Here is a 9,608-nt window from a genome sequence, read left to right as displayed (position 1 = left end):
ATCGTGCAACAGGATTCTCCAAAAGCTAGTATTGTGTGATGTTTAACGTTATATATCGATATATATAGGCACAGAGGGGAAGAGGGGCTTATGTGTTTTTTTGGGGCGTTTATGTGAGGGACAAGTTGTAGTTGGAATTAGAAAGAAAGCTGCATTAAAAAAAGATATTCTTTTTAATCCGTCATTCAATCCCGGGAAAGTCGAGGGGGGATGTCGGGGGGGATGTCGAGGAGGGGAATGTCGAGGGGGAGGGACTGTCGAGGGGGACTGTTAAGGAGGGGGACAATCGAAGGGGGGTGACTGTCGAGGGGGACTGCCGAGGGGACGAATGTTGAGGGGAATGTGGAAGGGGGAAAGTCGAGGGGTGAAAGTCGAGGGGGGAATATGGAGGGGGGAATGTTGAGGGGAGAATGTCGGCGGAATGTCGAAGGGGGAATGTGAAGGGGGAATGTTGAGGGGGAAATGTCGAGTGGGGGTAATGTCGAATTTGGGAAATGGCGAGGCAGGAATGTCGAGGGGGGAATTTGGAATGTGGGGGAATGTCGGTTGGGAGAATGTCAGGCGGGGATGTCTAAGGGGGAAGTCGAGGGGACATGTCGAGGGGAGATGTCTAGGTGGAGAGAGAGAGAAAAGGGACAGAGAGAGAAAGAGAAAAGGGACAGAGAGAGAGAGAAAAGAGACTGAGAGAGAGAGAGAAAGAGGGAAAGGGAACAGAGACAGAGAGAAAAGGAACAGAGAGAGATAGAAAAGGGGCAGAGCGAGAGAGTTGATCCCCTATAAATGGCCTTTAACCCTATCCCCATTCTATTCCCTGAGTAACAAACTCTTGATCCCACGCAATGTGTTCTGCTTGTAATATCCTGTTGTACCAGTCTCAGCCACAGCCTACGGTGCCACACCACCTGTTACCCCCTAGTAATGGCACGTGTTCTCACACCCACTATGTCCCCATAAATGGCGTTTGGCCCAAGCTCCATCCAGTTGCCCTGGCAATGGCCTGACATGCCGTCCCAATCTCTGTTCCCTTACATCGTCCTGAAGATCGACAACCCTCTTCTGTTCCCGCAGCACTGAAGAATTCGAGGAACACAGCAACACTGGGAGTTTATGATCACAAGATGGGGAGAGAGTGAATGAAATTTGGGAAGGCAAGGACAGTGGAATTGAGTGTGTAAATGTGAAAAGGAGAGAGAAATATCAGTGCAGTGTGAGAGTGAGAGGGATGTACGGAGGGAGCAAGTTGAATTCTGCTGAGAGCCAAGTTGGATTGGGAGACCCAGAAGGGAAAGTAAGGACCGAGGGAGTTAAACCCAGCTCCTGAGCTCAGGGCGCGGTGCCCTCCCCTTCCCTGAGGACCAGGACTCGGGGCTGAGTCTGTCTCTCCCCAGCTCAGCTTCTCCAACACAAAGACACACAACAACATCGGTCACTCTGCTGCTCGGCACGCTTTAATGAACATTTCTTGTTGTTTACAAATGGAAGTGATGGATACAGTCAGTGGGATGGTGCCTTTTCTCACTGGCCGCTGAGTTGTGAGAAACATTGAAATGTGTCCCTGTAACCCCCTTGTGGGATAAGGATGGATAAACCAGAGCTACCCTCAGTCTGTTACCATAGCGACAGTCTGCTCCTCGCAGAATCACTGAACTGAAAAGAGAAATTCCTGGATGGTGTGATTAATGAGGGAATTTGATGGATGGATGGATTTGGGTGAAGGGATATTTCAGCACATTCTTCAGCTGCTGCCTGAATTTAGTCTGGGTCACGGCATAAATTGCGGTGTTTGTGCAGCAACTGAGGAGCTGCAGCATGAAGCCCAATTCCTGCACAAAAGGATGGAGAGACACAGACCTATACCCAATATCACTCATCCGTCTCTGTATGGAATACACCATTAATGTTGACCATAACAGGATGAAATTGACCGAGATCACAAACAGTAAAATGATGGATTTTTTTCGGTTTCTCATTTCAGTGTCAGACTGAGCGTCCCCATTGGTGTGAGCGCGGAGTCTCCTGCGGGCTCTGCTGGTCACTAAAATGTGTCTGATGGTGAGAACATTGAGCAGCAGAATCAGGAGAAATGGGACACCTGGGGTTAGAATGTTGTGGAGGAACTCGATTGCGCTCCAGACACTGGAGAATATAACATCACCTGTTAGAACACAAAACCAGGGATTGTTCACCAGCCCATACTGAGGCGTGAGTATAAAATACCAGGAAATGTCCTTTAAACAGTTCAGCACAGTCACTGTTTCCAGAACAACAGCCGCTGTTTTCTCACTGCAATATTTACTTTTCAGCTTCTGGCAACAAATGGCCACAAACCGATCAAAGGTGAAAGTGACGGTGAACCAGACAGAGCAGTCAGTGGCTGCATAAAGCAGGACGGCGTGGATATTACACACGGGGACGTAGCGGCCCAGAAAATAAAACTTTTCCTCAAAAACAATGGGAATGTGTCTCAGTATCAGGTCGAGGATAATGACCAGGAGATCCGCCGCTGCCATGGCCCCCAGGTAACGCCTGACACATGGAGACAATCCACAATCTTTATAAAGCAGGACGTAGACGGTCACTACGTTAACTGTGAGGAAGGAAAACAAACCCATTATACATCAGCCTGGAGGCAAAGGGACCCATTTGATCATGGACTCAGTGGGATTTTCAAATGTGTCCCTGTATTCAGGGATTTATTAAAATAATTGGAGCTGGAATAACAAATAGGAAGGTGTGAATTACTGACAAAAAATGTCAGTTTTGGAATGTTGGGGACAGAACGTTCCGGGGAATGGCAGTCAAAGAATGTTGGGGACAGAATGTTCCGGGGAATGTCAGTTATCGAATGTCGGGGTCAGAACGTTCCGGGGAATGTCAGTTATAGAATGTTGGTGACAGGACGTTCCGGGGAATGGCAGTTGTAGAATGTTGGGGACAGAACGTTCCGGGGAATTTCAGTTATATAATGTCAGGGACAGAACATTCCGAGGAATGTCAGTTATAGAATGTTGGAGACAGAACGTTCTGGGCATCTCCTTCAATTGTCCATCAACTTTCCCCTCTATCCAGCCCACCAACATGATGGACTGTGCACAGGCTACATATCTGTTCAGCACGGGGAGCTGTGCACGCCATATCAGGGCACTAATATGTGAACCTGAAACAAATATCCATCCTGCATAAGGAGATCCACAAACCACATGATTGAATGATCTATACACCTCAACCGGACAGTGTGACCAGCACAGCGAACTGTGCAGTGATCACCCGTGAATTAATCTGAAAACCAGGAGCAGTTACCTTCCCAACATGGAGGACTGTGTGCACCAGCCCAGTGCATTGATCTGTAAACCAAGAGCAGTTATCCTCCCAGCATGTAGAGCTGTGTACACCACCCCAGTGCATTGATCTGTAACCCAGGAATAGTTACCCTCCCAGCTTGTAGTACTGTGTATACCACCCCAGTGCATTGATCAGTAAACCAGGAACAGTTACCCTCCCAGCATGTAGAGTTGGGTACACCACCCCAGTGCATTGATCAGTCAACCAGGAACAGTTATCCTCCCGGCATGTAGAGCTCTGTACACCAATTCATTGCATTACTCAGTAACACTGTGTTAGATCCCTGCGCAGTATGGGAAACTTGCAGCCCATGCTGGAAGTGACAGGATTACTTCGATTACTTACAGTGTGGAAACAGGCCCTTCGGCCCAACAAGTCCACACCGACCCGCAACCCACCCATTCCCCTACATTTACCCCTTTACCTAACACTACGGGCAATTTAGTATGACCAATTCACCTAACCTGCACATCTTTGGACTGTGGGAGGAAACCGGAGCACCCGGAGGAAACCCACGCAGACACGGGGAGAATGTGCAAACTCCACACAGTCAGTCGCCTGAGTCAGGAATTGAGCCCAGGTCTCTGGCACTGTGAGGCAGCAGTGCTAACCACTGTGCCACCGTGCCACCTCCACTGTGCCACCGTGCAGCTCCCAAACATTTACACCTCCATATCTTTACTGAACATGTGAACATCACTGCCAGAGCGAGATGGCGGGGGAATCAGTTTAAGTATCACCACAGGGGAGTGGTTTGGTGTATAGACAGAGAGGGGGAGACTGAGACATTGTCATGGAAGTATATGTTCCCCGGTTTCAGAATGCTGAAATGTAGACACTTCGATAGCATCCTGTAACATGAACCTGTCTTCCAGGAAAGATGGGAAAAAAGGATATTGGTGTGAGGCCAGATCAACATTTGTTCTGCATCTTTGTTCCTGGAATTGCTTTCAACCGAATCTTTGACTCATTGGGCAGATTCTAACAATAATTTATCTTTGTTTGATTTTCCTTGAGAGTGACAGAGGGATCGTCCACACGAGGCTGAGATAGTTTCCTGGTGCTATCGGAGCAGACTCACCTCATTAACGACCCGGCCCACCCCATGATGTCTCTCGCATTCAAGACCAACCCGATTCTCCCACCCATCATGGCTGGAGGTACTCACTATCGCCCGGATGTCCCTGGATATTCTGTGATCCCTGGCACTGGTGCCATCTTTATAAGGCCAATGGGCACATGGTTGAGCTTTCTCAGTTCGGAGCTGCACTGCACAGATTACCTCGAGCGTGGGAGATCATGGCAATTACACCGCGGTTTGTCTCCAGGGGCACGGAGGTCCTGGTGGATGGGCTAGTACAGAGGGGGATCATTCTCTTTCCAGAAGAGGCCACACCTCCAGACCCACCGTGAATGGTCTGAGGTCCCCACCCAGCTCAGTGCAGCATCTGCGGTCTGAAGAAATAGCCACCAATACAGGACAAGCATCAATAACCTTCCCGGTCTGTCAGGATAAGGGTCACCATATTCTCTCTGCTCCCTCACACACACTGTATATCTGTTATAGCACAAATCACCAAACAAGGCTCATGCTCTACCACTCTCCCTACTGCATGCAGCACCTTCGCCCCCCCCCCCTTCCCTCCAGTTTACCCCACTCCCCAACACTAATAATACTGCATGGATACAATACTGTGGACTGACTCCCTCCGGACACCTCACCACGACACGGTCCCCCACCAACACCAGCACGAACAGCAGGGCCACCCACCCCCACCCTCACCCCAGCCCTCCCTTTCTCCCATTCAAGGAGAAACAGCCTGGAATAGGACAGAAAGGGCCAAGCCGGGTGGTGGAGTGCCAAATATCCGTTCCTCACCACCTCCCCCTGCCATGCGGGGAGGACCCTGTCACGAGCCGGAGAGGAATGGGATGCCTTGTGTGGAGATTCTGAAACATCCACGTCCCACCGACCGAGTAAGGAACAATGTTCAGTGAAGGACAATTCTCACTTTAAACCCGCAGGCAATTCCGTTTCCCCCGGCACAACTTAGAAGCCGTGGCCCGCATGCCATCTCCCTTTTGTGTTGAGCTGGCACAACTGGAATCCCCACGTCTTGGTGGGAAAGACGTTGGGCACACAACACTTCGTCACCACCACCTTCCAGGAAGGGAGCACCGAGACGCTCTCATAAACCTCGTCCTGTAAACAGCTCGGATACTGTAACTAATCTGTGATATTTGCAGCTCTCCCCACTTGTCCTCACATCTTCAACAATCTGTGATCATATACAGCCAGTACCCTCTGCTCCTGCACCCCTTATTTAACGGTACGGCCTGTTTTAGATTGTCTTTCATTGTCTTCCCTATCAAAGTGCATCACCTCACACTGCTCTGCACTGATCCCTAACTGCCATACACCTGAACACTACACCAACGTGTGATTGTCCTGGTAGAGTTCCACACTATCCTCCATAGCCTTTTCAATTTTTCTAGGTTTGGTGCCATCTGCAAACATTGAGATTGCTATAGCGTCACAGTTCCCATGCAACAACAGAAATTCTGCGACACTCACTCGTGTGAGCTAGTGAAATACCGCTATATTCCCACGGACAGAGTCGAATAATGACATGCTGTCAATGGAGCAACAAAAATCCTGATACAAACCTGACGGAGTGAATTAAATATTGACAAAACATAAAGAAGAGAATTCCGGATTGGCTCCAAGTTTCTGTATTGACATCAGGGTATTAATGTCATGAAGCCGAAAGTGTGTATGTACCTTTAAGAGAGAGGGAAAGCTGTTCTGAACTGAGAGATTCAAAGCACCTGTGATATGAGAGAATGGCAGACCCAGAGTGTGAAGGACAACTGAAAATATATCACATTTGGCTGTGAAATAGATTCCTGAGATGGTTGCTCCTTGGAAAACAATTTGAATGTTACCAATCAGTTTAAATTATGCCACAGGATTCTAAAACCAAATCAAGTTTGAATGTCTTGGTTTTCGAAAGTTGAACCAATGAAATGATCCGACGTTGTGCATATTGAAAATGCAGGCATTTAAAAAATTGAAGACAGAGTAAATACCATCAACACAGATCGAAGAGATTAGGAAACACTCTCCATCAAAGGTACCTTTTCATATGGAACATATTCGCAGTAAAAAGAAAGATGATGACACAGGGATATCTACGACCAAAGAAGACACAGAAATATCAGCTGCTGTGTGATTTTGAAATTAAATGAGTGCAATTTTAATAAGTGTCTTATTGAAACAGTAAATCGTTATAGAGTTGGAGTGGGGTAATAAGCAATTAAGAGAGAGGGGGTCTCAGAGTTCAGATTGCTTGATGCAATATGTTCACTTTCAGAGTTAAAAAATAAATTGATGTTATTATGTAAACAGTAGAATTTGGGAGTTCTCTGTCACTCATATTTTAACAGTTTGTGAGGCGAATTGAGCATTTCTTTATGTTTAGTTTAAGTTACCAGATGAGTTTCACGCCCCACCCTGACGATTCCCGTGTGTGTGTGTATCTGTGTGTCTCCGTGTGGGGCAGGTCTGGCAGGGTCTGTGGTGCTTACACTAATGCAATGCCACCCTCTGCTGCCTGCCCACGCCACTCCACCGGCATTGGCAGAGGTTGAAAACCAACAGAGATTCATTCAGAGAGGGGGAGGGAGAGGGCAGCTGCTCACAGCACCATCCAAACTGATGTCCTATCCATGTACTGATCTAAATGTCCTTTAAACGTTGTCACTGTCCCTGCTTTCACCATTTCTTCCGGAAGTTCATTCCACACATAAGCCAGATTCTGACTAAAATAATTACCTCTCTATTTTTCCTCACACCTTAAAACATCCCTCAGTTTTGAATCCCCAACTGTAGGGAAAAGACATCAGCCCTTCAGCTTATCTGTACCCCTCATTATTTTATAAACCTCTGTAAAGTTATCCCTTAATCTCATACTCTCCATTGAAAAGACTCCAGTCTATCCAGCCTCTCCTTACAGCTCACTCCTTCCATTCCCAACAACATCCAGGTTAATGTCTGCTCAATCCTCTCTAGTTTAATATCAAGTTCAGTAATATCAAAGTGAATAATCAAGGTATTTTCTATGGGTGGGGAGATCAAAACTAGACGGTACATGTTTAAGGTGAGAGGGGAACATTTAAAAGTGACCTCAGGGGCAGCTTTTTCACCCAGAGGTTGTGTGCCTATGGAATGAAAGGGCAGGATGACCAGAGTGGACACAGTATCCCAGAAGAGGCCTCACCAATATCCTGTTCAAAATCAACATAACGTCCCAATTCCAATACACAAAGGTCTGACCAATGAAGACAAGTGTGTGAAACACCTCCTTAACCATATTATCTATCTGAGATGCAAATATAAAAGAATTATACCTGACAGCCTAGGTCTCTGTTTTCCAACACTGCCAAAGGCCCTGCTTTCAATTGTATAGGTCCTGCTCTTGTTTGATTTACCAAATCAAATACCTCGCATGAATCCAAACTAAACTCCATCTGCCAACCCTCAGCCCCGTGTGTGATATTACCACCTCCTCACTCTCCCCCTTTAAAAAATCCTCCCCGTCTCCAGGATGCCTGCACACTCCATCCTTGAGTTCCACAAAGACCCTGAAATTGGGTTGCCTTGTGTGGTTTGGGGGAGGATGGGACAGATTGCAGACGCTGTCAATGGGGAGGAGAGGCTGGACATTACTCAGCGGCCTGGTGTCATTTCGTTGTTTTAGGAAGAGGGCAGTCACACCTTAGAGGTGGGTAATAGTGATCGGTGGTTTGGGACTAGAAATTATGCTTTTTCTTTGTCTGTGGTTTTCAGTGATAAACATCTATTCGAGACCTTTCATTGGGCAGAGTGTGTCTGCAGGATCTCTTTCCCTAATATTGCAGACTATAAATAATAGCAATTAAAGACGTTCATAGTTAATTTCGATAGCACAGCACCTGCACTCAATATCCTACGATTGACACAAATATCTTGCATTTGTTTAAGAATACAAAGTGTTTTGTGTAGTTCAGTAATGGTAACCTGATTATAATAAATCCACACTGGTTTGAAAGCTGACACTTAACATATTACCCAAGTCTGGGTATGGTAGTGCAGTGGGTAGTGTCCCTGGCTCTGAACCAGAACTCTGGATTTGATTTTAATTCCTGAACTTGTGTGGTAGTGTTCTTGGCTCTGGACTCGTAGGACTGGATTCAAGTCCTGCCTGTTGCAGAAGTATGTCACAGCATGTCAGAACAGGTTGATGAACAAACACACAGGAGAATAATGTTACAGCTTTCTGGGTATTGCCCAGTGATGCTCGTGTCCCTACCTCCGGGCACAAGGGTCTCTGTGTAAATCCAACAGAAGTGTCTCATTATACATCTGAACAAACTGAATAAACTTGTTGTAGAATTGTGACCTGATGGAGAAAGAAGTGTAAGAATTGAATTTCAGAATTTAGACCCGGAATGACTGAAAGCAAAGTTATTTGTGTTGATTGGTGTCACATCTTGCAGCAGTAGAGGTTTATAAAATCAGAATGGTCATGGATAGGGTGAGTAGTTAGGGTTTTCCCCAGGTTAGGGGAGTTCCAAACTAGAGGGCATTGGAAGAAAGTGAGAGGGGAAATGTTTTGAAGAGGCCTAAGCGACACCTGTTCATGCAGAGGGTGGTGTGCGTATGGAATGAGCTGCCAGCGGAAGTGGTGGAGGCTGGTCCAACTACTGCATGTAAAAGGCATCTGGGTACTGACAGGCCTGCTGAGCTTTTCCAGCAATTTCTGTATTTGTTAAAAAATGCATTCATTTTAACACAGGTATTCTAAACATTTTAAATATTTTACTTTTTAATGAGGCATATTTTCTACTAAGGGTATGGCTCTGTGCGAGACGGTAACAATGATGCATCTGCATGGAACAGGGAATGTGATGGAGACATAGTTTGGAGATTATACAAGGAGACCTCACATGATCCAGTTTGGGAGAGGATGACATTGTTGTGTGTTTCAAAAAAGAGAGGGAGACAATGTAATCTGCCTGTGAAGGAATGGCCTATTACACTCTCTCTCCCTCATTATTCCTCATCACAGCAATGTGTGTGAGCTTAAAAATAACACCTATACGGTCATCATTACCATTCTCAGTTTTAAAGAGTTCGTGCCGTGTGGAAACAGGCCCTTCGGCCCAACATTTCCATACCAAACTTCCAAACAGTAACCTTGCAAAGGCCCGTTCCCTGAGATTTA

The sequence above is a fragment of the Chiloscyllium punctatum genome, chromosome 19, assembly GCF_047496795.1.
Source record: "Chiloscyllium punctatum isolate Juve2018m chromosome 19, sChiPun1.3, whole genome shotgun sequence".
Lineage (NCBI taxonomy): Eukaryota > Metazoa > Chordata > Chondrichthyes > Orectolobiformes > Hemiscylliidae > Chiloscyllium > Chiloscyllium punctatum.
Note: the sequence above shows the minus strand (reverse complement) of the source record.